At 40.4% G+C, this 27,753-nt stretch overlaps 1 long non-coding RNA gene across 1 annotated transcript; it reads right to left on the reverse strand.

Annotated features, from left to right (window-relative positions):
- Positions 1-27,275, reverse strand: LOC146762662 (uncharacterized). The gene is made up of 4 exons (XR_014942331.1): positions 26,981-27,275; positions 2,832-2,933; positions 2,447-2,524; positions 1-2,369 (listed from the first exon to the last, which is right to left on the reverse strand). It is a non-coding gene; the product is annotated as an uncharacterized LOC146762662 (long non-coding RNA).
- Between the last annotated feature and the right edge of the window lie 478 nt (positions 27,276-27,753).

Consider the following 27,753-nt stretch of genomic DNA (forward strand, 5'->3'; position numbering starts at 1 on the left):
TATTACCTACAAAAGAAAACAGAGGCCAGATATCCTATTTTGTATCCAGAATGTCTCTAGTGGTTTAGCAGCTTTCTAATGAATATCTGCTTAAAATAAGCTCATCTCCTTTGAGATCTGCTTCTGTGAAGGCAATATTCCCAAAGAAAACCCATGACTGCTAACTAACCTTTGTTATACTCAGATGGCAATGATCTATTGGCCTAGGAAGCTTGTACACATTGTACAATTCTCAGTAAAAGGTAATTTCTTTTCCCGAGGAGGTTTTAAGAAAATATATCTTTAAAATGTTGATGTAAAACTAATTCTCTTTCCTGACTGATTAACAAAAAGTATTGCTACTGCAATGAATGCTACGGTAACCTGGCCTTGATTTGAAAAACAGTAGAGAAAGGTAGAAGACTGTAAGAGAAACTATAAATGTAATAGTTTTTAAACATTGTACTTGGACAGTGTGAAAGCTTTTAAAGTCTTGTGTATGAAAAATGAGTTTTTATCACTTATGTATACTTTGCACCAATTTATATTGGAGAAGATGTAGGCTTCCGATGCAATTTTTATTGCATCCCATGAAGGCTGTTAAAAAGTTACCACATGGTACCTTATGCTAAATCAATCAAATGAAAAGAAAACCCATTATTTTACTGCACTTTCCTGACAGTTGGAGTGCAGTAATGGGAAACTTTTTCAGCAACTAATCTGTATCCAGCATAATTACAGTGTTTAATAGTTTAGTTTTGACATATTTGTTACTTAGCTCATTATCTTCCTATAAACCTAGATCATCACATTTAATGATATTTCAAAAATACGCCATCCGTGTGGAAAAGTTTTAAGCAACAGCCTTTCCCTTGCTCTTTCAGTACCTCTGGATTCTGTTGTTTGATTAGTGGATGCCCTCACCTCGTTTAAATATGCTAAAACACTCACCTCTTCTGATTAGCAGAGTCTGCCATGCAAAGCCTTTGTGTTGCACTTTCTACTGATTTGTACTGTATTACATGGAGATCCAAGTATGCGCCTGCTCTTTTCTATTGAACTCATTTATCTTTGACGGTCAGCCTCACATGTGCATTTGGTGTCAAGTGTTGGAGAGAGAAGCAGGCACAGAAATGCTTCTTCTCCTTACTCTTAATTTTTGTACTGAAGGGAGTGGGGATTCAATGCCTAGCAATTGCCTTTCAAGTCGGCAGCAGAACCACAGATAATTATCAGAGTTTGGATTTGAAAACACTGTGCCAGACAAAAGGCTTCTTGACAAGTCTGCCTCTAGGGGATGAGAAAACGTAGTAGGATGAAAATCTCAGTGGCCTAGCACAATGATCCACAGCAGCATGCATGCAGCTCTTGGGTCGAGCTTCCACAGTGTTTTCAAGGTGATGGTGGTACCTTTCACCATCCAGAGTGGGGGTGGATTGAATAGGTGTTCTGTCTTGCTGCGTCAACATTTTTAGGCTTTCTGATAAAAAAGGACTGGCCTCTTTTCTCCTGGTTATCTTTCAGTTCAGCAGATTTCTGTGTAAAGTAGGGGGCCAAGCAGTGGTGACTATATACACACACCACTTCAAAAACACAGACTTTAATCTGATATACTGACACAGTTAATAGCTCTGATGGCAAAACTGAAGCTTCCAGCATCCCGTTACCACTGACGCACCTTCTGAGCTAACTGGGCAACTGGGACTGCTCTGCACCAAGCAAAGGATCCCAAAAGGGGAGACAAGGTGAAAGACGCTGTCAGGTAGGAACAAAAAAATGGACCTGTACCATTAGGTCTTTTGTACATGCAGAAAATCTTTTGAAGAGCCATCAGGTGTGTCTTTCTGCTGAAGTCCAGTGAAACCACTATGGTGTCAGCTCTGAAACTGTAGTATGCCAACTCTTTGGACATTACCATCTTCATAGGTCTGGCTTTGAAACATCAAAGCTAATATTTTATGTAACACTTTTGCTTCCCTCAGATGATATGTGTGTTAGCTCCCACGAGAGCTCACGGCACAACTCACTGATCTGGAGAAGTCACACTGACAACTCTAAGGTGAGAACTAAACCTATAGGCTGAAAAACCCCATCAACATTCACCAGTGCAATGTTTCAAAGCACTTCATTGCAACGGAGGCATACGTACAGGCAGCATGCTGGAGTTTGCCCTGTTACCCACACACAAAGTACACTGTCTCTTGAGCACACAGGTCCCAGCCTCCAAACACAACTGAGCATCTCCATTATGACAAGATGAGGGATCGCCAGTCCTCTTCTGGGATGAGTCAGGAACACAAGTTGTGTTTATGCTTCCAACATTGCCTGCAGCTTTCCAAGCCTTGCAGCTAGTCTTGTTCAAGTCCTCTTCAGTTTCATTCCTCCCATCTCTGAAAAGAAAATGAAGTTCTGGCTTTAATGCACAGCCAACTAGATATAAGTAGGAACAGGGAAACTAGGGTCATACCTAGCTGATTGATCAGATCACTCTGTGACAGATTCACTGGATGCTGGGAAATCACTCTTAGAAAAGAAAGTTGAGTTCCTATGGGGAAAAAAAGTTGGTACAAAAACATTGGCAACCCTGGAATGCGTTTCTATCTCTTGATGAAGATAGTATTTTTCAACGTTCAAAAAAAACAACGGAAAAAGAAAAACCAAAAGAAAACACTTTTCCCCCATTAAGAAAGTCTCATGAAAACTGTTCTTTCATCTAGCATTTGATACTCAAATTCACTTTCCCATTCACAGCTGGATGGAGAATTTTTTTTCAAGTTCAACCCTAATTTATTTATCTTAAAGCAGGCAATGTACTGTAATTTTACAATAAAAGACTCCCAATCAAAGCTTACCTTATCCAGAGGTAATTAATACAAAGATTGTTGAATTAAAGATGTGAGTCTTGACACTTTGGCGGGGGGTAAGGGACATGGTCTCAAAGGCCCAAATTATTCCTGAAACAGACCAATTAACACCATGTATCTTCTTTTATGTTAACTTCAATTAAGGTTTCTTAAAATTTTTAAAGTTATTTTCTTCTTTACAATCTCAGAATGTCAGAAATGTACATCAAAGAAAAACGCTTCAGTGTGAACACCATAGGTAACGCTCATTTGCACACAAATCTGCATATTGCAAAGGAGTTCAGAGCCCATTTTGCATGAATTATTGCCGGATGTGAGTCAATGAATTAAACAGCTAAAAAATAACAACCATCTAAGTGATGATAAGCTGCACCTACTTATGTTGACATAATGAATTTCAAAAAAAAGCACGTCAGAATTTGAGTTTAGTTTCAGTGGAAATAAAGGGGTGATTTAAACTGTGATGCTAAGCAGGCCTGCCTCTGTATTTTTACATAGTTTTCAAATTCATTTTGCTCATCGTGGTTCAAAATTCCTGTATTGTGAGAGGATTTTATTTTTTTTTACCAAATGAAACAGAAACAGATGAAATTTCACACCCTTGCCCTCTTTGTTTTGACAGTAAATCCATTGGCTTTTTCAGAATTACGTAGTGTATGTCATATATATGTAGCATTTATTCTGCAGCCATCTGTCTGTAAGATCAGTTTGCCCTTGTACAGTTCCTCTTGTAAGATGCCATTTCTTCATTTGCAACCAGTGAGCAAGAGCCTCATTCCTTTTCTTGTGCTTGTGCAAGATATATTTCTGAAGGTGTCATGGCAAAAAAAGGAATAGAGGTTAGCATGTCTAATCCAGAAATATCTGAGTAAAAAAAATAGTCATTTCTTCAACGAGTTAAATTTTAATCACAGAAAAGGAGTACCAAGCAATAAGCAGAAATGCAAAGGGCTTCAACGCATCATCTTATTTTTCAGAGCCAAATCTACCCCTTCTAGAACCTGTATGTGGTTCCCATTGACTCTAGTGTGCTCACCCTAATAAGAACAGGCTGCAGACAATGAGCTCCAACGTTGGGGCCTTTTCTTTTATCCTTTGCAAATTCTCCACACATGGAGCAAGATCTTTTTCTGAGCTTGTCTGCTCTTTGTAATTGTTTGACTGACTGCTTTTAGGAATATATTTGGGTTTACAGATTTTTCCACCAATATTCATAATGAGTGTTTCACAGGGCTTTTGACCTTTAAAATTAAAAGACCAAATTTTGTGACTGGTTATATATGTCACTTGGCATATCTCTGCTCTCCTCATCAGATGATATCCCTTTTTATAAAGAGAATGTCTGCTGAAAAAGTCAGAAGCTGTTTGAACTCTTCTAAAAACAAAGAAGGGCTTTAAGCAGAAAGTAATAAATAGGATTACAAAAATTCTGATTGCATCTGAGAAGAAATATTTCACAGTGAGAGTAGTTATGGACCAAAGCAGGCTGCACAGAGAGGCTGTGCAATGTATGTGTACTTGTAGACATTCAAAACACAACTGAGAGGGTCCTGAGCACTCACAAGTATACGTGCTGTGGACTGAATAACCTTCAGAGGTCCCTTCTGCCCTAAATCTCCACACAGTTCCAACTTGTAGCTCTACAGCCTTGAGAGTGCTAGAAAAGAATTGCCAGAAATCAAGTGGGCTGAGAATGCGATGCAGTTAACAATGTCTATATTTTCCCACATATTCTCTCTGCTCTCCTAACAGTGTGCCATGCTCACACTGATGGTTAAACCCAGAAAGCACATCCAAGGAATAGATTTGGTGGTTCTGATTAGCCAACATGCATGTAGTAACTCTACTGTGGACTGCACTTCTCTATAGTTCATTACATTTATTACAGTAATTATAGCAGCTTCACCTTTAAAGAGCTATAGGAGAAGCAGAGCCTGATCTCAGCTTCCACTACAGTAAGAATGACTTAATCATTCCCAACCACCACAGGAATGAGTAACTGTTAAGGATGAACATAGGCTTTATATCTGTTCTACTCCTTAAAGACCCTCAAGCGTTTGTGACTTACAACAAATTTTACACCTGTATCACCGCCCTTTTTTTCCCCTTTTTTTCTATCTGTGTGTGATCACAGGGCAAAAACAAAAACAAAAACAAAACAAAAGAGGAGAGAGAGGGAGAAAGAAAAGAAGAAAGAAAAAGGCAGCTCAGCTCAAACTGTAAGGGCTCAAATTCCATCTGTTTTAGTTCATTTTTTCTCTGATATGTCAGTATTTTTCTAAAGACCAACTGTGATAAAGCTTATCTTTGATCAACAATTCTGAAAACACTGGCCGTTGGCCAGAACTCCATTTCTTTCTCAGTTTGGGCTCAATTCAAAAGTCTCTACTTTTTCATGAACTCTGCCATGAAACTTCTAAAGAACTGCAAGTTCCATTAAGGGCGAACCATCCTGCCAGGGTAATGGGTAAACTGTGCTATCTTTGCTACCTAACTAATCCTTTTTTCTAAAATCTATCACTAAGCCTTATCTTTCTGACAGTCCCAAGTCTCACTCATGGGTATTGCAGAAAACCCTACTTATTAAGAGTGAATTTTGGCTTCAGTAAAGAAGACATCTTACGCTCTTTTGGTTTTAAACCGTAAAGAAATCTGTCTGTAACACAGACATGTTGTTCCTCAGCTGCAGCCTGAGAAGTGAGCGAGATCTGGTATCTGACATTTGGCCAACTGGTGGGATTGTATCAGAGAGTTGGTGTTTTCAATGAAAAGTCTGTGTACAGACATTTATCTGCAGTATTACCAAGCAATAGTAAGTGTGAGTCTAATTCCTTCTCATTCAACCTCAAGGAAAGAGCTATAAAAAAGATATCCTCCTTATACACACTTGCTGTAACTCTTGCTCTGCTAGGTGTGAGCCATGCTTCCACCAGTCCTCTGCAAAAAAACAGGCTGAGAGAAAGCCATTGAGCAAGGAGGGCAATTCCACACAGTATTGTACCAGGGCCAGGTAGTAGAATCACAGAATTGAAGGTCTTGCTAGTAGTTAGCAGTGAATATTCACTTAGAGAGAAGTTATTAAGGCTGTTTAGGCACTAACCTCCCATTCAAAATGTGCTGCAAGGCATCTGAATTGGTTCATTCAAATCTCAGTAAAAAACAGAATGCTGTAATTTACGGTCAAACTCCTATACACAGAATTGCTGAATTCAGTCTGCAAACATCATCATAAACCAAATCCTCCAGAATTCTCACAATTATTACTATTAGGCCAAGTAATCATATCCAAAGGTAAATGATGGAAGCACAGTTGCTCAAGTTATTTAAAGCTAGATTGGACAATTCCCTAGGGAATACTTCGCGGGCAGAAAGTAGGGACTTTGTTAAGAGTAAACTGAGGCTATAAATAGGAAGACATTAATGCAGTGCAGCATTACTGAAAAGGCAATGCCATAATGCCATTTTATGGGTTTTTTTAATAATCTGAAACTGGGGAAATTCTCACTTCCTTCAGCAGGCTCCACCATCCTCAATTGCTCCTATTACACTGACCAGTAATAACACCCTGTGGCTTTTCATTCATTCTGCAATGTTGTAACTTTTACCTTTCTTCTCGTCAGATGTCAGAAACATGGGGACCTTGTGCCTCTCCCATAAGGCAGTGTGCAACTTTTTATTCCAAGGTTTACAGCCTGTATGCATTTGGTTGGTTCAGAAGGACTTGGATCCTAAGTTCAGAAGTCTTGGAGAAGAGGGTAAAACTGAGTACTGTCCAGCAGCTGTGCTCTGACACTCCAAGATGAGGAATGCATAAAAGTTTTTTCAGGTGCTTGTAGCTGTGACCTGATAAAACATTGCTCACACATTTAAAATTAAAAAGATAGCACTTCTATCCCTACTTTAGTAATAGGCTTTGGAGGGTGCTATGTTTTCTTCTGGATGCCAGTGATGGACAACATATATTTTGATTAAACTAGCTAGGAGGAGAAGTTTGGGGTAATAAGACAGACATCTGACAACTGCAAGATATTAGTGGGCTGTTTCCTTACCTCTCTGCCACTGTTGGGATTTACATGTACACAAATGAAGGCAAAGCAGAGATAGAAAATGATTCCGGATCAGAAAAGTCCATGGTACGTCCCCCTATGTGAATCATACATCATATACAAAACACAGAAGAGACATGTTTTCAGGATCTACGTGCTATCTACAAAGGTAGTATTTCAAGGAAACCTCTATCAACAGAAAGGTTTGATTTTTTGAGGAAGGTGCTCTTTTGTGTGTGTGTGTCTGGATTTTAAACTTAGGGTCATTACTTCCTTTGCCTGATTTGAACTGTTTGTTTTAAGAATTATTTGTACATTTTCAGTTCATTCTAAAGTCAGTGAAGATTATGGACTGCTGCTGGATTTCTAATTCTGCAGTTGCATAATTACAGGCACCTTCGTGCAGGACAGTCTGTCATTAAAACAAACCTTTTCTTCAGGTGCTTTCTTCAAATGGAGTTTATGTGCCTGTCAGTGTGAGACAGAACGGTGTGTATGTGCACCTCTGAGATCCATAAGTTTCATTCTGCATTCACCAAGAAAATGGGACATGACATCCAGCAGTCTGGGATGTTCAATCATTTCTGACCCACTTGCACCCTTGGCTTGTCAAGGCCATGCATCTGCCTTCTCAACTCAAACAAACAGCTCTTGGGAGCAAGAGCTTGGTTTTTTTCCCCTTAGATGTTAGCATGTAGGTTTAAGCTGAAGCTGAAGAAGTTCTCTACAGGCACATACACCAGAAGTGGGCAGACAGCTTTTATATGCTGGGTGGCATGCACGCAAACAAACATATTTGAACGCACATAGAAAACATTCAGTTGGCCTAATTCCCATCCCACTCTCACACATCTTTTTTGTCATGTAGCTATGCTTGTCACGTTCTCCCACAGGAATAGCGGGCAAGTTGTGTGGACAAGTATGTGAAACACCTATAGGAGTGCTATCAAGCAAATCACTGTTCATGAAAATAAATAATGGCAGCACTTCCGCTCTCCCCATGAATGCACAAGGGGACATATTGTGAGATGTGTCAGACTCCTCACTGCTTCTTGTCTCGGTTCTCTGAGTCCTGCTGAATACTGCTCCTTTTCAAAGGTTAAAAAGCCTCTGGAACTGTGGCATTCCAGGAGGCACACGCCAGGCTCAGACCCCTATTCTTGGGCAGTTAGTGTCTTTCTTTTCCACCTGGAGCAATGGGGCTTTCCTGTGAGCTCATGAGAAGGAAAGTCCAGCAGCCGCAGCGCCACAACACATAGGCCTTCAGAGACCTGGGCCCTCCCCTCCCTACCACTGCTGTGTATGGCCTCCAGGACTAAAAATGCTTCCTTTTCACTACAGTTGCTGCTTGTTTTAAGCCAGAAATGGAAGGAAGGAAGGAAGGAAGGAAGGAAGGAAGGAAGGAAGGAAGGAAGGAAGGAAGGAAGGAAGGAAGGAAGGAAGGAAGGAAGGAAGGAAGGAAGGAAGGAAGGAAGGAAGGAAGGAAGGAAGGAAGGAAGGAAGGAAGGAAGGAAGGAAGGAAGGAAGGAAGGAAGGAAGGAAGGAAGGAAGGAAGGAAGGAAGGAAGGAAGGAAGGAAGGAAGGAAGGAAGGAAGGAAGGAAGGAAGGAAGGAAGGAAGGAAGGAAGGAAGGAAGGAAGGAAGGAAGGAAGGAAGGAAGGAAGGAAGGAAGGAAGGAAGGAAGGAAGGAAGGAAGGAAGGAAGGAAGGAAGGAAGGAAGGAAGGAAGGAAGGAAGGAAGGAAGGAAGGAAGGAAGGAAGGAAGGAAGGAAGGAAGGAAGGAAGGAAGGAAGGAAGGAAGGAAGGAAGGAAGGAAGGAAGGAAGGAAGGAAGGAAGGAAGGAAGGAAGGAAGGAAGGAAGGAAGGAAGGAAGGAAGGAAGGAAGGAAGGAAGGAAGGAAGGAAGGAAGGAAGGAAGGAAGGAAGGAAGGAAGGAAGGAAGGAAGGAAGGAAGGAAGGAAGGAAGGAAGGAAGGAAGGAAGGAAGGAAGGAAGGAAGGAAGGAAGGAAGGAAGGAAGGAAGGAAGGAAGGAAGGAAGGAAGGAAGGAAGGAAGGAAGGAAGGAAGGAAGGAAGGAAGGAAGGAAGGAAGGAAGGAAGGAAGGAAGGAAGGAAGGAAGGAAGGAAGGAAGGAAGGAAGGAAGGAAGGAAGGAAGGAAGGAAGGAAGGAAGGAAGGAAGGAAGGAAGGAAGGAAGGAAGGAAGGAAGGAAAAACTTTCCTGCAAGCATTGTCTTATCTCACAGTGTGAGGCATTTTTTGTGTGCAAAAAGATGTGGAAATGATTGAGGCCCTGCCACAGCCATTCAGCACACGGCTTCTGCTGGCACCTCAGCAGTAGACAGTGAGAAAGCCAGAGAACCACCCTAAAGAGAAGAGGAAACACGGGCCTTTCAGCAAAGACTTGCAATTCCCTTCCCCTCCATCTCTCTCAAAGTCCTTTCAGCAGAAGCTTGATGCACAGCACTCTGCTTCCCCCGGACCTGCCTGCACAGACATGCCACAAGACATTTGCACATCCTCCTGCTGAACCTGGGTCCCAATCGATACTCAGACAAACAGCCACCGCAGTCACTGTCTGTGCTAGCAGCTTCTGGTTTAAGGCAGAATTAGCAGGAAGGCTTTTGCTGATGGAAAACAGGTTAAAAAGATAAAAATCACTGTTTCGTCTACTGTGACACAGATTTGGAAGCACCACTGTGCACCCATTCTGATCAATTTTATTTCCAGTAATTTATTCAGTGGATCTCTGAGTTCAGCCAGATACACGTCCCCAGAGGATATGCCTCTAACAGCAGCAAGTCAGAGAGTCCACTCCTCTCACTCACAGCTTAGTCTTGTCCACGTGCTTACTTTTCCATCCCCATTCAGATTTATGATCATATATTGATTATTTTCCGTACTTCTAATTACATACATTTGTAGCACAAATATTTTCTAAGTTGTGCCTTCTGGCAGGACAGTAGTACAAGGGAATAGAAATGCACAAAAATGTGATTTGCAGTGGTTATCCATGTCAGGGCTCAGTGTCATTGCTGTGCAAGGATTTTGAACAGAAATTTGCCTTTGTTAACCACATGATGTGGCCAATTTCAATGCACTGCGCTGGTAGACTTGCAAGAGGCCACGTTAGGAGACTGAAGCTCTTCAGTTTTCAGTGGAGGTTGCCTCACCTGGCTAATTGCACTGCTAATTCTCATTGCTCCCAGAGGATTTTAATCTGGCACTTCTCAGATATTTACCACTCTTCAACCAAAAACTAACATACAAAACTGAAATTAATAAGTGGGGGTGGAATAAAGGCTTACTTTATAGCATTTGGGGGTTTAGATTCTTTGTTGCCTTTTATGATGCCATGAAAACTTGTGCGGTAAGTGACTCCAGTGGCGGAGTACCTGTTTTTTTCACAGCGCTGAGCAGCCTAGAAATAAATGTCAGCTACGAACAAAGGTGTTGTTATTAATTAAGTCCTAAAGGCCACTTACAAATGATGCTTTCTGTGTATCAAAATACAAACTAACCCACAGGTAACTGTCCCAGACACTGCTGGAACAGCAACGCTGCATCTGTTGTTCAAATATCATTCTACTCTATTGCATAAAGTCTCTTTTCAACATGTTCTGGACAAAACAAGGTAATTTTCAAGCTGAAAATGAGGAAGGTGAACAGAGATATAAAAAAGGTGCAAAAAAATATCTGTAATTACCCTCCCTTTTGTTAAAAATTACATTTATTCATTGTTTTTGCAAAGCACAAGGCCAAGGAATAAGGAAGGTGAATACAGAGAATAACGTTGTTCCTGTTATCCATGCAGTCCAAAGTTCACACTAACCACTTTTTAAATTTTAACTCTTTCAGAAATAAATCATGAAAAAAGCACGAGAGAACAAATTCTTGACTCAGATCAGGCTAAAAACAACAGGGTACGTATGGCCTCCCATTAGACCAGTTTGCCTGTGTTTCCTTGCCAGGATGCTTATGTGTAATGTAGTTAGTAAACGGGGACGTGGTTCAACACTTCCACCTCTTGTGCAGACTTTGATACCTAAGAAAAGTCCCACCAGGTCAGAAGGGCAATGTACCGTGCAAACAGCTACCCAAGAGATTTAGAGATGAGTTACATCTTAATAATGAGAAATCCATTTATTACCAGTTGTTTCTCTAACACATACCCAGGACTTGGAAGCAATACTTTTGACCTCCCAAGCAGTAACATTTAGGGTGTAAAAAAAAATAAAATAAACAGACCATTTTACTTTTGTCTGAATCTAGAGGGCTCTGGCTGGATCCAATGAAACAAGTCATAACTGCTGGTGCAAAGAGTAAATTCAGTATTATAATCTATTGAAATGCTGATTTTGGTACTGTATCAGTAGATTACACTGTCATCTAGTGGCAGCTACTCAACTTGCATCCCAAAATACTCGAGGCCACTCTACAGATATTTCCTCAGAAATTTTCTCTTGACCAGCTTTCCAGAACAGCAGAACGGGGAAGGGCCCTTTCAAGGAATATCACCATACTAATGGAAGACACAGGCATGTATTGTGGACTTTATCCCCCTGCATACTTTGAAAACAAAAATCCCTGAAACAACTATCTCAGAAGATGCATAACCCACCTAAACTTATTCTACTTCCTGAATAATGGAAGGTAAAAACCACGAGCTGAAAGTTAGAGAAAAGCCAGAGCTCCCTATTATGATGCAAAGAAAAACACACAAGGGAAACACATCACATTAGGGACTAGCTGGTGATATTTTATTCCTTTTTATAGGTGTGCATTTCACCGGGATGTCACTGACATAAGAATGCATAAAGCCAAATATTACACTGGAAATAGATTTAGCAATAAAGTCAAAGGGGCTTCCAGATGTTTGGAGAACATAAATGGTAGGAAAAGGACAAATTCATCACTGGATGAATATGAGAAGTGGTTTAAGAGTGATTAAGAACCCACAGGTCAATTTAAGAGCCACAGGTTTAAGTGTTCACCCCATTCTAACATAAAACTGCCCATAAAATATTTGATTAAGGGATTGTTAGTCAATCCATTATTGGCAGAGCCTGCCAGAAAGAGTGCAGTGGCATGGAACAGCTTATTAGTCTAAAGTACTGACCAGCCTGCTCATAGAAACACCATATTTAAACACCAAGGCATGACATTCCACCCACCCCCACCCCCCCAAAAGTATGTGAAAACGATAGGAACATGATAGGAAACTAATAAATTATTTTAAAGTAGCTAAAAAAAAAACAAAACAATAGTGTTCAAATGTCTCCAGACGTCAACCAAAGCAAAGAAGCTTTAGGATTCTTCTGTCTCTTACTTTTCTGAAGGGTGTCACAAATATGAAAAAGAAACAGAAAAGAAGTGCAAGGAGAAGGTAAACAACAAAAAAAACCCCAGCAGTTTAAACCTGAGCAAAGACTAAAGGGTGGACCCAGGTAAAAAAAACAGACAGGACCTCCTGGACCAGATGCTGACTAAGAGAGGAGTATGGCACAGATACTGTATTGTAGTCCTTATCTGATTTCAGTGTCCAGTGATTGAGATGGGTAAGATCTGGGACTCTGTGGCTGTGACCTTGCCCTGAAGCAGAGATCCCCTGATTCCTCATGCCATGGGTACATCTCTGCCCAAGGAAGAAGGCTCGGTATGTCCAGATTTGCACCAAGAAGCAGATGTTCCTGTGACTACAGCGCCACAGATTTAATCTCCCCTTTGGACCAGAAAAGGGTCACGACTCTCATAGTCATCTCCTGCCTGCAGTGGGCAGATGGTGTAACCATAAAAAGCATCTGTGTAAGAGAAAGTAGCTATGAAAAAGCTCTTTTCAATCTGCACCTAGAAGGCAGCCTTTCAGAAATGTTGCTGTTATTTTTTTAAATGCTGATAGTTACTTTTTTTTTCCCAAGCTATTTTATATTCCATTTCTTGCATATCCTGCTGTTTTGCTCACTTTTGTGGATTACTATGGGAAAAACACTAACATTTGCTGGACTAGACATTTGTGCTGCACTTGTGCAGATGTCCTGGTGGTGAAATCCTGCATACTCTATTATCCATTATCCCTTTCCCAAGCCATCCATTCTCCAGTGAATTATCTTTTCTTATGGCTGTAACAAGTAAATTTTCTGGCTTTCACTATTCATGAGGAAGGACAGTGTTCCCTAATTTATTTGTACTTACATTTTTGTAATTTGCACAAATGAAATGATCTACAGGAAGAGATTCTCAGCTGTATAAATACACGTTATCACAAAGAAGGCATTTGTAACAGCATTAAAGAAACTTCAAAACTAAAAAGCATTTTGATTGCAGCAGGTCATTTAATATGCATGCCCCTCACTGAAATTAAGTGACATTAGCTAATCATTGAAGAAATAAGAGAAGCAATATCTCTGCATGAATTAAGAATGTTGGCTCTGAAAGACAGTTAATTGAGTTCTGAGACTCAGGGAATTACAAGCAAGAGACTACAGTACTCAGAAACAGCACATGCTCCAAAGATTCACAGAACTTTTACTTAGCCGAAAAATGCCTAATTTTGCAGGTCTGCCACGGTAGCTCATTACAGGTTTTTCAGGTAAACCACAGGATGACAATTCATCCACCTGCGGTTATGGCTTGGGTTTACCTAAGAGAAAGGTGAGGACAAAAGAAGAGCTATTGTTTTATTCTGTTGCTTCTGAACCTGTGATATCACACGGTTACTGCCAGCAGTGCTTACTGCCCCAGAGCCTCAGTCCTGAGGAAGAAGCTCTTTTGCTGGCAACACCCAAGAGATGTCTTTTCCCAAGTTACATCCATAGGTGGGCAGAGGTAGAGTGCTGGCAACGAGTACATGACAAGCAGGCAGGAGGTGCTGCGGTCCCTCATCAAGGACTTAAAACCCTCCACAGTGATGTAAATAGGTGAGCAGAAGCACTGTATTTCTACAAAATGACCTAATGCTCCATCTTATAATCTTGTGTTGATTATACATTGTGCTTTTTCATTATTCTTCATGTAATGAGCTCTCAGTTATTCGAGGAAATGAGGGTGGTTGGAAAGAGAATAACCCAAATAAAGCAAGAACATAGGTAATATGAAACAGATGTAAATTATGTCATAAGAACAGAGTAAATATATTAAACTTTGAAAAACAAAATTGATATGAAGAATGAGGTAGAAAACATAATGAAAATGAGGTGTCAGGCGAAGTGGTTAATCCAAAACTTAAATAATCTTCACACAGCTAATCAAAAGTCTACTGTCCATAATCACACCTGCAGCAGGCCCAGCTGCTGTCCTTCTAACTACAAATGGCAGCCTCTGCCTTGAATAAGCTGAGAGTGTAGGAACCTGAGGGGAAAACACTGAAATATGACTTGTCTTGGTGATGGACATCCAGTCACTCACACACAAAGAGGTGCTCAAATTGTAATTAGTGAAGGTGAAGATCAGAAGATCACAAAGACTAGTACCTAATGCTTTGCAGGCCATAGCTTTCTAGCAGGGTGCAGATCTCTGGAGGTGGGAACTAATAGAAAGCAGCAACCGGACTCCACGTGTGTGCTGCACTCTCTTCAAACCTTCATTACTGATGGCTGGGCTGAGACAAATTCCAGTCAGTCTACACACTCATTTTTGGTGCACTTCTACAAAGTCAAGATGTGCTTTAATCTCTCAGAATTTGTTAAAGTTAAAAAACTGCACTGAAAATCACACATGATAAAAAGACATTATCGTCCATAAAAAGCCTCGTCCTCTAGGGCCATCCCCAGAAACACACTGCCTGCTTTCAGTACTGACTGAGAAGAGCTGCAGAAATGGGTCAGAGGGACAGTGAGTCTTCAAGATTTTAGAGCTGGAGTCTTCTTCCTCCCTTCTGAAACACAAGCATTTAATTCATAGAATCATAGAATGGACTGGGTTGAAAAGGACCTCAAAGATCATATAGTTTCAACCCCCCTGCCATGGGCAGAGTCACCAACTACCAGACCAGGCTGCCCAGGTTCATGAACTTGTTTCAGTTTCTGCCAAAAATCTTTTTAATTTCAGTAGGTTTGGGACATTCATGAAGACTCCAATTTATGTATTTGCACTGCCATAAAAGAGTTTCAGAGGAAAACCAGAAACGTGCCAGATGCTGGCTAAAGTCTGTAGCGCATGATATACATTGTCTCAAAGAATTTACAAATAAAATGGATGGGACAAATGCATTCCAGTTTTACAGACATTAAACCAGAGCCTCATATTACATTGAAAGCCCATGTTAGAGCTCAACATTCAACCTGTAAGTCTCTTTGTCTTTTAATTGAGTCAATTTACTTTTATAATCCACTTCACTTACAGAGGTTATTAAAATTGACAAGTGCAAGTAAACCTGACGTAGTTTAAAGCATGAAATAGGAGGACAAGCAATGCAGTCCTGCTTCCAACACAGACTTCTGTGGTCTACCTGGTTGACTTTTCCCACTGTAGAGACTTTGCTTGAGTAGGTATGGGTGGTAGCCCGCTGCCAGCCACATAACTCTCAGCTGGTCAAGCCTGACACAAGTCAGCTCAACACTGATGTGCCCACAGCTTTGTGCTGAATATCAGGGCTTGTCTTCATTTAGACAACCTCTCTTACAAGAATGAATGATCTTAAACAGAATTGATTTCCTTCATTTACATGAATGCAATGACTGCACTGGTGATAGTGAGATGTGACAGAGTCTTTTCTAGATCCATTACTTTCAGACAAGGCAGAAACAAAGGCTGTTTCATCTCATGCATTAAATTGTTGCTTGCAGCTTGTCTTCTGCTCTTTTAACTTGAGTCTGCACTTACATCAATTACACTTAGCTGATACAGCTGCACCCATGAAAAGCAGTCATGATTCAGGGCTACAAATCCCACAGCCAGCCTTGGTCAAGGAGACCTCTGTGGTGCACGTTGCTGCAGGCTGGAGAACAAACCTCTCTGGCAGGGATGTTCCTCTCACAATTCTCCCCGAGGACCTGCCTTTGGCCACCGCCAGAACAACATCCAGCATCAATCACTCTGGATCAGAGCAAGGGATAGTCTGAGCAACCATGGCCATCAGCAGATCCTTAGAGAATCAGTAAGAGCAGGTCAAGTACGTGTGACGCTTCCCTGCAACTCTGCTAACCTCAAACCATCTTCATTTCAGGGAGCTTCTGTTTGATTAGGTTTGTCAGCCGAGTAACTCCAAGGGATTTCTCTTCTGAAAACTTATCCACTCTCTCCTGAATCCCCTGTAAATTTTTTTTATCCCCACTAGATCTACTAGCTACTGCATGACAGGCAACTTCTTTCTCTGTTTTGAACCTGGCTATGGAGCTATGTGCACCCACACTATGACCCAATACAGCTGTTCTTATGGGTTTTTTTTTGGTTTTTTTTTTGCACAGGTATTTGGTTTATGAGACAAAATCTGCAGTTCATACCTAATATTTGCCATGAAATGCATGGAAGAGAGCCGGCCACTTCAAATGGGATTCTCAGCAGCCATCTGGCTTACAGTGTTACTGAAACTAACTGATAGGAAAAGCTGGGAGGGAGGGTGTTTAATAAAAACCCTGACTTCTCAGGCTAAGGTCTCTAAGGCCCCAGGGAAACATCAATGTCAGATGAGGATTCATAGCCCATGCTATAGCACCACCACTTTCATGTGTTATGGGACAAGAGGAGGAGCAATTGGGCAGTATGACAGGAGAAGGGACACTAGTCCAGGAAGATAGGAGCATAAAAATTATTACCTAACCTTCAACATCTCAGTTCCCAGCAAAGAGCACCAGCAGCTGCGCTGCCCACATGAGAGTCAGGGAAACAGCAGTCCAGTCTCTCTTCCAAAGGAAAGAAACATAGAAAGCACTTTCTACCCAGAGAGACTCATCACATTTAAGAGTCACAAGCAGGTACATAGCCATGAATCTCACAACACTGCTTTATTTTTTCCCTACTTGGATTACAAAACCTTTTCTGCCACACTACTTTGTCATATATCCTCCAAACGTGTGCATAGAGCACACCAAATCCTCATGGTCAGTGCTCAGCTTTTCACCGTTTCCCTTCTGTAATGGACAGATCCACCAGAGAGACTGAATGTATTTCATAAAGAATAAATTTCCAGTCTTTAACTAAGCATATATAAGGAATGGATCCCAGCAGTTTGTTACTAACAGTGGACGCTGCTTGTGATAAAAGCACTCCTGGGGCTGAATTTGCTGTTCAGAATTTTTACAGGGACTTGCCCTGTGCTTCAGAACTTGCAGTTTGTTTTCTGAGGAAGTTGTGCGTCCATTTTGTGCCAGGTTCATCAAGTCAGATAATATATCCCACAGCTATGTATCTTCTAAAGATCACAAAACTTATATTGTTTCCTCCAGAAAAGATGGCTGAGATTTTCATTACAAGTAAAGTATCTAATGGATTACACGTATTTCCTTTATCATGAACCAGCTCTTATTTCTGCTGACATCTCTGCTCTTCAGAAGCTGCTGCAAATAGCTCAAGCATACAGGAGGTGGTTTTCTTGGATCAGTTATTTTACATATTTGACATTTGTAATTTACACTGGGTAATCCTTGTCTCAGATCAATACGCAGACATTTCTTCTCCTTGATTAGATGACAAAACTTAATGAGAGAAAAAAAGGTACAAATAGATAACTAAAGAATGACTGTTCCCATTAATATTTCATTGCACATATTACTTACCCCTAAACCCACACATTAATAAATCCAGCATCATTGACAAAGCCACAAACAGCATTAGAAAAGGCACGCAGATGTAGTCAAATGCATGATGAGCACAGCCAAATTTTTGCCAAGTCCTTACTTTTCAGTAGCCAGGCAGCTCCAGCCAAGCTGCCGTGTTGTTGTTTGTTTGTTTGTTTGTTTGTTTTTAAAGGGATTGTTTGTATCCACAACTGATGGATTTTATAAGCCACGGTGACATAAAATGTTGTTCTTTGGAGATATTCAAGACCTGCCTGGACACCTACCTGTGTGACCTGATGTAGGGAACCTGCTTTGGCAGGGGGGTTGGACTCAATGATCTCTGGAGGTCCCTTACAATCCCTACAATTCTGTGATTCTGTGATTCTGTGTGACTAAGAGCTCCTTTTCTCTTGTTTTACTTTAAAGTCACACTAACCAAGTATATCTCTGCAGAAACTTTATGTAACGTTTTCCTTAAGTACCTTTTCGAATTAGAGCTGAAGATCATAAAATCAAAAACTTAGGACTACAGAAATCAAATTAATAAACTAGTGTGCCTGGGAGAATATAAAAGAAACCACCCTAACATAATAACAGCAATAATAATCAAATATGTACATAAGCTATAAGAGTGCTTGTGCACAAGTGTGCTTGTGCGTTGGTTTATATTTATAACCTCTCTTGGAAAGCCATATTGTACGGCATATGCTAGTAAAGCACCCAAGAAAATGATTTCTAGAAGACATGATAGAGACCAGACAGAGCATATGAATATTCATAGCTGTCAGTAACCATTTCATGCCTCAGTTATAGTCTCTATCAACTCAATGCCTCTTGTGGCAATTGCTCACAGGGCTGAACACCTATGGTGTGATGGGCTTTGGGGGTTGTACTCCCACAGGGCAAACGATTTGGACTGCTGGTACTTACACATAAATGCTCTCAGAGGTCCTTACCTGAAGTCCATAGAAGACCATGAGAATGTGCATTTTCTTTGCTATGTGCAGCATTGCCTAAATTCATGTCTTAGTCGAAGTTTAGCTCAGCAAAGCAAACCCCAGTTTTACAAAGTCCAGTTCATCTGTAATCTGTTGAACCCCAGCTTCACCATTCATATACTTCCAGAAACTCTTTTACAACCAAAAAATGGTCAGATCTTCAAACAGCCATGACATGGAACCTTTGCTTTTTGGTTTTTAGAGCCCATAGATTCAACTGTACTTAGATTACATTGTAAGTTGTTCCTACCACACTGAGTCTTACCAATTCATTTTACTTTTGTTAATGAATTCTTGCATAGAAAATGAAGAAGAAATGTCAAAAGTGTCAAGACATTTTCCTACATAATTTTAGTGAAATGTTTTATTTCGGAAACACCAAGATCTTGTATGTTCACCTTCCAAATAGAACACTTGGAAAGACACTTTTTGCTTACAAGTAGAAGCGAGCTTTAGATAGGAGGCAGTAGAAAGGGTTAAACAACCTGATAATTAAATATCAAATTACCTCAAACAGGCTGGTATTGGCATTGATTAATTTTTAAAGCAAAATCTTCAAATGCTCTGTGAGGTAACCCTTAGCTGTGTGGAGATGGCTTAGTAGGCTGAGATGATTAGGAAGGGCTTGTCATCCCAAATTTGACTGCCAGTTTGACAACGCTTCCTCAATGACCTCAAGTACATCACTCAACTCTCTGCTCTTCAGTTTCCTGATCCACCTACTTGAGTGTTACTAGAATTGTATCAAAATCATCTTGTGTCAAGAATATTCATTTACTAGTATGGATTGTCATTTACTTATCAGTTTATCTGTGACAAGGCTGTCCTGTAATGTCATTGTCATCTTATTAACTGGGAAATGAGAGATTTAGGTGTATTTTTATCTCACTATGGATTACAGGAGTTTGGTTGGTGTGGTTTTTTCCATTCCTTTAAACAGTTAAGTGATTTTTCCAGTGTATTTGTCTGCATTTCTGACCTGCACCAGCTCACAATTGCCTCTCTGTTGCATTTCCTTCAAAAACAATTACATTGAATTGCAGAAAACAATAAACATAAATGCCTCTGTAGACACGGTGCAGCACATGATTTCTTTTCTGAGGGAGGAAGGTTTCTTGTGTAACCTACTGCACGTTCATGCTTTTTGCTTTTGCGTATAAGGAAATGAAATGAGTTTCCACAACCACACTTTCAACCACCAGTTATACGCCAGCTTGCTGGCACGGGTCATTATCAGCAACGCAAAGCAAAGTGCACAGAAGCAGGTATGAGTGACTAATTTGTGCCTGGGGACCTCTTAGAAGTTTTGCGGTATCAATTACTGGGTCAAAGTCCTCAGGAAGGTAGGAAGTTCCCACAGCTCCTTTCTTTTTCTTACCCGCTAGGTGGCATCGACTGCTACGAGCGGTGTTAAGGGGATGTGGCATCCGAGGGGGCAGCGCAGCTACTTGAGCATCAACAAACAAGTCTGGAGAACTGGACCTTTACCAATACCCACAAGTTTCTTACTGTGAAAAATGAAAACGAGCCCAATGGTTTGCTGAGGCTGCAGCTTTAAGCACTGAGACTCGAGGCTGCATACCACTCACTGCCAGAGCAGCTTGGGAACATAAAGAAGTTTCTCTCGGAAGAAAAGGGAGATTCAAGAGCGCTGTCTTGAGGATAGGATGCTGGCACTAGAAGGGATAAATGATGTCCCCAGGGTTGTAGTGATCACCTATGAGAGAGCAAAGCAAATCCTTACCACCTGAGTACTTTTATCACAAAGCTGTTTTCTGAAATTAAAGAAAAGGCTCAGCATGTAACCTTCAGCCTTTCATTGCATGCCAGCATGGCCAACCTTTTCTTCAACCATGTTTATAACCCCCCATGATTTTTGTGAAGATACCACAGAAGACTGAGAATTAGTTCACATGCTACAGCTCTTTTTGTGTCCCTGTAGCAGCACCTGGTTATTTGCAGCTATTTTGTTACTATGTTATATGCTACCAGATCTGCACAAGTGCTTGCTGGGTTCTGCCCGTTATTATGAAACACAGGTGTTTTTTTAACATTAAAAGGTCCTTGATTTTAGCTAGATTAGAGGAAAGTATTTTGATCAAAAGACAGTGTTTTGTATTGTACTTACAGAGAGGTAGGAACAAACAGAGCTTGTTAATTTTCTATATGATTTAGACCTGATCTTCAGATACATGATCTCTAATGAAGGGACATCTCCCAAAATCAAATCTTCCATCATTGATTATGGTCTATGCCAGGCCAAATCCCAAAGAAATCAGTGGAAACCCATCTTCATCGACTCTAAGTCTTCCCTTACACTCAGTGGTGTGGATGATTGAACTGCTGGGAACATCTAATACACACATACAATTTCTTCTGCAGAATGTCAGAAGCAAGATGGATTGACACCCAGGCTGTCACTACTCTACACTATGCAACCCAACAGAGAAGACTCTTAAGCAAGGGGAATTTTTTGTTGCATGCTTATTTGCCTCATGCTGAGTTTAAGAACATTTTCTCACTGTTTTCTCATTGGCCTTTTTTTTAAATGGTCATTGTTAAGCATTATTTCTGCAAGAAAAGGAGGTGGAAAAAGAAGGAAAATTTATTTTCTTTGGAAATTCTGTGTTCCTCAGCACCGACGTGTTCATTTTCTTACTGGCTTTAAGAAAACATTGCTACATACGCTTTGTTTCAATTAATCAAGCAAGAATGATGGGCAGATATTTGAAACTTCTTTGCACCTTTTCTGTTACACCAAGATGAATACTGCTCTTTGATACAGATGTAGGGTCTGATCATATTCTCATCAAAGTTAGAGGCAAATTTCCCATTTACTTTAATGGTGCAACACAGGGGCTCTACAAAATAAACAGGACACCTTTGTATTTTCTACTGAATATGAAGAAGGAAAATCTGAGTACCAAAGTCTTTGATCAAAAAGAAACACCTCTTACAGGGTTTTTTTAATAACTTTTTTTCCCAATAAAAAGAGTAAAGTTGATCTGAAATAATTATACTTGTTTGATAAGAAGGCATACCTCCTTCCTAGCTAGGTATTATATCATTCAGTCTATGGACACAAAGATGTAATATAAAGTAATAATGAGGAAATACAAAGTAAGTTTCAGACACATTAAATTGCTTAATGAAAACACAAGAGAGAAAGAGTTGAGTAGAAAATATGTTTCCCTTTATTGAGAATAATCTCTTCTCTAATGCTTAATCAATAATAAAGTTCATATTTCCTGAACTGAAATATATTCTACATTTAAAAAATATATATTTAATAGCTTTATTGAATATAGATTGACATTCTTCTGCAGCATGGCCTGACAGCATACTGGATAGATTTTTTCTGTGCCTAATCCTAAATAAGTGACTGTTCCAAGCAGTGCATTTCATAATTTCATTTCAGATCATTCCTGTCACCAAATTCTAACCAGTAAATGTAGATATACATTTGCAAACACACATTGGGAAAAGGGAAATCCTGTAGGATCATGCTGCTGGTAATTCGGAGATGAGCCAAATTAACACGGAACATTTGTTTCCACTTAACATTTTTAGGCTTTTGCGTTACAGAGCAGTTTGAGGCTTGAGTACTGCAGTCAAACTACTGATATTCCACTTTCCATACATTTTGTCTCTAATTCACTGTCCACGAATTACTAAATATACTGAGTCTACTGACCAAGATGCAGGTATGCAAGACATTCTCACCTACTCCACCATCTTCCATCTGAATATCTACAGCACAATCTATTTCTGAACCTTCTTGCTCCATGGGGAAGAACATAAGAATTAGTACTTAAAATAGCTGTCCTTTCTGGAAAGCCATGGAACATTCATTTTCTCTCAGAACTCAGTGGGAGCTTTACATTTCCTCCTTAGCATAGCCATCTTTTCCCCAATATGGAACTGCAAAAACTGGGTACAGCACAGTGTATTTGGGTAAGACCCAAACCTCTGCATGAAGTTCCCAAAGGAAGAGAGGTGGAAAGACGCGGCAAATCTGCAATAAATCATTAACTATGGTATCAGCGGGTTTTGGATCCTTCAAAGTACTGGAAGTCTAATAGGATGCAGATTCTGTGGCACAGAGATGTGCAGAGGTCAAGGAGAAAAAGCAGAAAATTTCTAGTGCCTGAGAAATGAGATGAAGAATGTATTTGCAGTGACAGACCAGGAAAAGAGGTATAGTTTGGGATGTCCTAAGAGGTAGGTGTGTAGACAGCAGTTGGGTGTGCTGGTAGATTTAATTAATAATAGATTTAACCATAGAATCACCAAGGTTGGAAGAGACCTTCAAGATCATCCAGTCCAACCACCCACCTACCACCAAAACTTCCTCACTAAACCACGTCCCTTAGTACAACATCCACATATTTCTTGAACACCTTTGGCACCCTGGTGATTCAGCCATCTCCCTAGGCAGATTGTGCCAATGTTTTACCACTCTTTTGAAGAAAAAAAATGTTCTTAATACCAAACATGAATCTTCCCCAGCATATCTTGAGGCCATTCCCTCTTGTCTTATTGTTAGTTATGTATAAGAAGAGGCTGGGCCTCACTTTGCCACAACCTCCTTTCAGGTTGTTGTAAAAAGCAATAAGGTCTCCCCTGAGCCTCCTCTTCTCCACACTGAGCAATGCCAATTCCCCCAGCTGTTTCTCATCAGACCTGGGCAGTTGGTGAGGGGTCTGGAGCACACCCCTGGACAGGCTCCAGGTCCTCAATGTCCTTCTCATAGCAAGGAGCCCAAAACTGAGCACAGTACCCAAGATGCAGTCTCACCCGAGCTGAGTACAGATTACTTCCCTGCTCCTGCTGGCTGCACTATTTCTGATACATGCCAGGATGCCATTTGCCTCTTTTGCTCATGTTCAGCCAAGCGTCAACCAACACCCCCAAGTCTGTTTCTTCCACACAGTATTCCAGCCACTCTGTCCCAAACCTGTAGCATTGTTTGGGATTGTTGTGGCAAAAGTACAGTACCTAGCACTTAGGTATGTTCAACTTTGACTCACTGGCCTCAGCTCAGCAATCCAGCCTGTCCTGATCATCTATAGGGCTTTTCTATACCCCAGGCAAATTGACACTTCCTTCCGACTTGATGTCATCTGAAACTTCCTGAGGGTGCACTCAATCCCCTTGTCCAGGTAATCAATAAAGATATCAAACAAGATTGGCCCCAGGTCGATGTGCCCAGGTTGATATGCCCAGGTCTGGTAGATACAATGGAGAACCTATGGAAGATGGAGTTCCTTCTGGAGAGACACTCACCTGCCAGCTAGGAGGCTTCTGGTTTTCCAGTGTGACCTGTGGTTAGGAGAGATACTTATTCTTTACCAACTGGTCAAAAGAAGAAAAGAAATTAAAAAGCCTTTATGGTAACAACAGTTTTGACAGGGTACTGTGACCTGTTGACAGCCAGACCTCCACACTGCCCTGCATCAGCCCAGTGTTGATATGAGCCCACCACTCTCCTTCCCTGAGTGCCTCTAGAGAAATCATTAACAATTAGTGACAACTGGCAAGGTTTTTTAAGTTGTGCTTCATACATGGGGGTGGGATAATGCAGAATATAGAGCATGTTTGCTCTGAGCCATGCCCTTGTGCAAGCTGCAGGCAGGCCAAGGTGGGCCAGAGCCCTCACATGCTGTGCATGCCACTGGGTGCAGATGAGCAGCTGGAGTGATGGGATCCACAGAGCAGGGCTAGGCAGACAGAGAGGGAGAATGAGGTGACATATGAGTGGTTACCCTTACAAAACTGTTAAGGACGTTGCATATCAACCTTACTGAATGCTGTAGCGCATTGAAGTAATTTTATTTGCATACCCGAGTTAAATTTGGCTAGTTTCTAAGGAATATTGCTATAGGCAGTACGCACGTACCACCTGGAACACCATCTCCTCCCATTATAAACCTCTAATGATGGCTTATAAACAGAAACATGGTCAACCTAGAAATAAGCTGTCACACAAAATGCTGACATCTCTAAATGCCTAATGTATCCGAGGGATTTTTTTCTCATTAAAAATATTGCATTTGTTTTTCTCAGAGGAAGTAGGAGTCGTAAGAAAAATCAACATTGTGTGACCTAAGCTTTCTCATTTTCATTTTTAATTCCCCCAGCATGGGGCTAGAATTGCTCCATTGCTTGACACCAAGTGCCATGACAACTACCAGATCCATCAGGTCTCTGCATAGCCACTCTGCTCATTACTTGGGGATAAATGTGTGTACCAAACACTCAAAGTCTTTATAAACCTATTAAATATAAATAACTAATAGGATTTGACCTAGATAGCTGAAAGAAATATAACATCCCAGCCTAAAAAAAAAAAAAAAAAAAAAAAAAAAAGCCCTAAGTGTAAAAGTGTTGTAAAAGTGTTTATATTTCTACATCTCATGAAGACTAAGTTGCTACAATTAGTTCATCAGTCGTATTTATGTTTTAATAGAACTCCTCAAATGTTTTCAAAGTGACAAAAATGAGTAAGGTGTTCAAGACTTTCACATTACAATTGTGTGCTACAAATACAAATTTTTACAGACAGTGTAGATAAGGTTCAGAGAATATACTCTATTTATAAAGAGATGGATCTCAAATCCAGATAATGATAAGAGTTGCTCCGAAAGTAATGCCTCTTATTTTATGATGTTGGCCTCTGACATTATAGGTGGCTGTTGGTGGTATGGCAGCAGAGGCTGAAGCTTTCCATCAATATTCCATTACATTTTGTTCTCATGTAACAGATGGCAGCAGAAGGGCAGCCTGACCAAATGGTGTCTGACACGGAAGTGCGTATACAGCAAAAGCGTTTCACTGAATTCCTCCATGCAGAAAAAAAATGGTACTCATTGACATTTATCAATGTTTGCTGAACATTTCTGGAGAGCAAACAGTGGATGTGAGCACAGTGAGGCTGCAGATGGTGTGTTTCAGTTGTGACAGTGGGTCAACTCCACTGGTGCAGATTTTTACAAGCACAGCATGCATACTCTTGTTCATCATTGGCAAAAAGGCACAGATAACAATGGTGACTGTGTTGAACAATAGTGTTCTGCAGCTGAAAATTTGCTTTACCAATGAGTGTTATTGTGCTCTTTGTATCTGCTGTAGTTTCCATGGAAATAAATAGAATGCATTACTTTGGAGCAGGTACTTTGACCTACACAGTGTTAAGGAAAGAATATTTTAAATTGCCCTTAAAGCTCTTAGCATTTGTACCTTACAGAAAGCACGAAGGTGAAAACACCACATCTTTCAATAGTATTATCATATGAGATAGACTTCAGTTGCACACACTTTCAAGCATGAATAAGCAAGATAAAGATGTATGAGTTTCTTATCACCAACCCTTACACAAATATCATTATGAACAGGTGTATCCAACTCAACTGCTACTCTGCCTTTTCCCTTTAATCTTGTTGTTGATTGATACTTGCTCTAATCTTTATGTGACACCAATGTCCAATCTGCATTTTGCATTTTGATGTGCAAACACTAAAAATATATCCAACTTCCTTATCCTTATAAATGATACTATCATTTTCACAGACAGCCTGTTTAAATGTACTAATGTGTTTCCTGAAAAGTATCACCTTTCTGGCAGGTGGCCTTTGCAAGGGAACATCAGGTTTTCATCTGAATAAGAGATGCAAGGCCAAGCCTTGTGGTGCTAAGCTGGCTCAAGGTTTTCATTTCATTAGCACATCTTCTGCTTGGTCAAATTTAAAGAAATGCATTTCTTGGTAATACAGATTTTTTTAAAGGCCAAGCATTTGCACCCTGTAACCTAGATAAAGAAAGTGCTTAAAAGATGAAGGGCTCAGGGTTCTCTGACTGATTTCAACTTTATTCAGCTTAATTCTACTATTGTCTGACCAATGTTATCCCGTTTACTGCAGCTTCCTCTTCAAGTATCTCTCCAGTCTTCTTCCCTCAAACTACTGACTACCCAAAGCCTTTATTTTGTATTTGATTTTATTTTCTTCCTCTAAATATCTCTCTGAGCAGATAATTGCTTTTCCAGTTTCCCAGATAACATCCTTAGATGCTCAAACATTAATGGCTATGCTTCCAGCTACTGATCAGCCCTATAAATCTGTTCACACACCACAGCTCTTGTTGTAAAAATTGGGTTCAACTCCATCCCAAACTTCAATACAAAATCTGTTTGAGATCCACTGATTTAAGTCAGTGTGCCACTAAAAACAGTTCTCAATGCAAAACAACCACTTTTGTGATCCTAATGCTTTGACTCATTTGAACATGTTGGGAAGCCCAAGACAAATGAAATTCTTTTGTAGCTGGAAGGCAAATCAAATAAGTTTGGATGAACGTACCCATGTAAAGTAATTACATTAGACTCACCACTGCCTTTCATCTTGTACCATACTCATTCATCTTTTGGTCAGAAAAAGGAAGAGAAGGCTGCTTCTTCCTAATCTGTATCTCTGTCATGCTTGATTCAGACCATATGAAATCCAGAGAAATGCAGAAGTTTGCTCGAGGCAGAATCAGGCCCAGAAGTTGGTGAAATCACTCTCTCTGCCTGGAAAATGAGAGCAAACCACGCTCACAGAAGTGTAGCAGAAAGAAAGGCTGGAAGAAAATACAACTGCACTTCTCATTCATTTTGTCCACTGTGGAATGTTTTGTAATCTGAGTTTTTATTCCTCTACCACATGACAGTTAAAGCGTGGGGGGGGGTTAAAAAAAAAAAAAGAGAGATAAATATTTAACTAATGTATGAGAATGCTTCTCAAGGTCACCCCAATTATTTATTATTAGATTATTTTTCTTGGTTTGCAGCTGTTGCAAGAGAATTCCTTTCACTCAAGTATCCCCTGGCTGCAGTTTCTATCAGAAAATCTATTTACTGGAATTGAATACGAAGACTACCAGGTATGCACAGCTGCACTATAGGAATGTATGTTATCTAGTCATTTCTTGCATGATATTCCATTTTTAAAGAGTTTAAATGTGTTTGAAAAAGGAGCATAAGCATACAAGATTAGGAGGAAAAATACATAAAAATGAAAGCATCAAATGTTGAAGATATGTCTAAAAAAAGGGAACCAGAAAAGTGAAGCCCCGTGTATGACCCAGGGTTAATTGAACTCAACTATCTATGAAATATATGC

The sequence above is a fragment of the Coturnix japonica genome, chromosome 1 (genome assembly GCF_054131305.1).
Source record: "Coturnix japonica strain WE chromosome 1, WE-NBRP24, whole genome shotgun sequence".
NCBI lineage: Eukaryota > Metazoa > Chordata > Aves > Galliformes > Phasianidae > Coturnix > Coturnix japonica.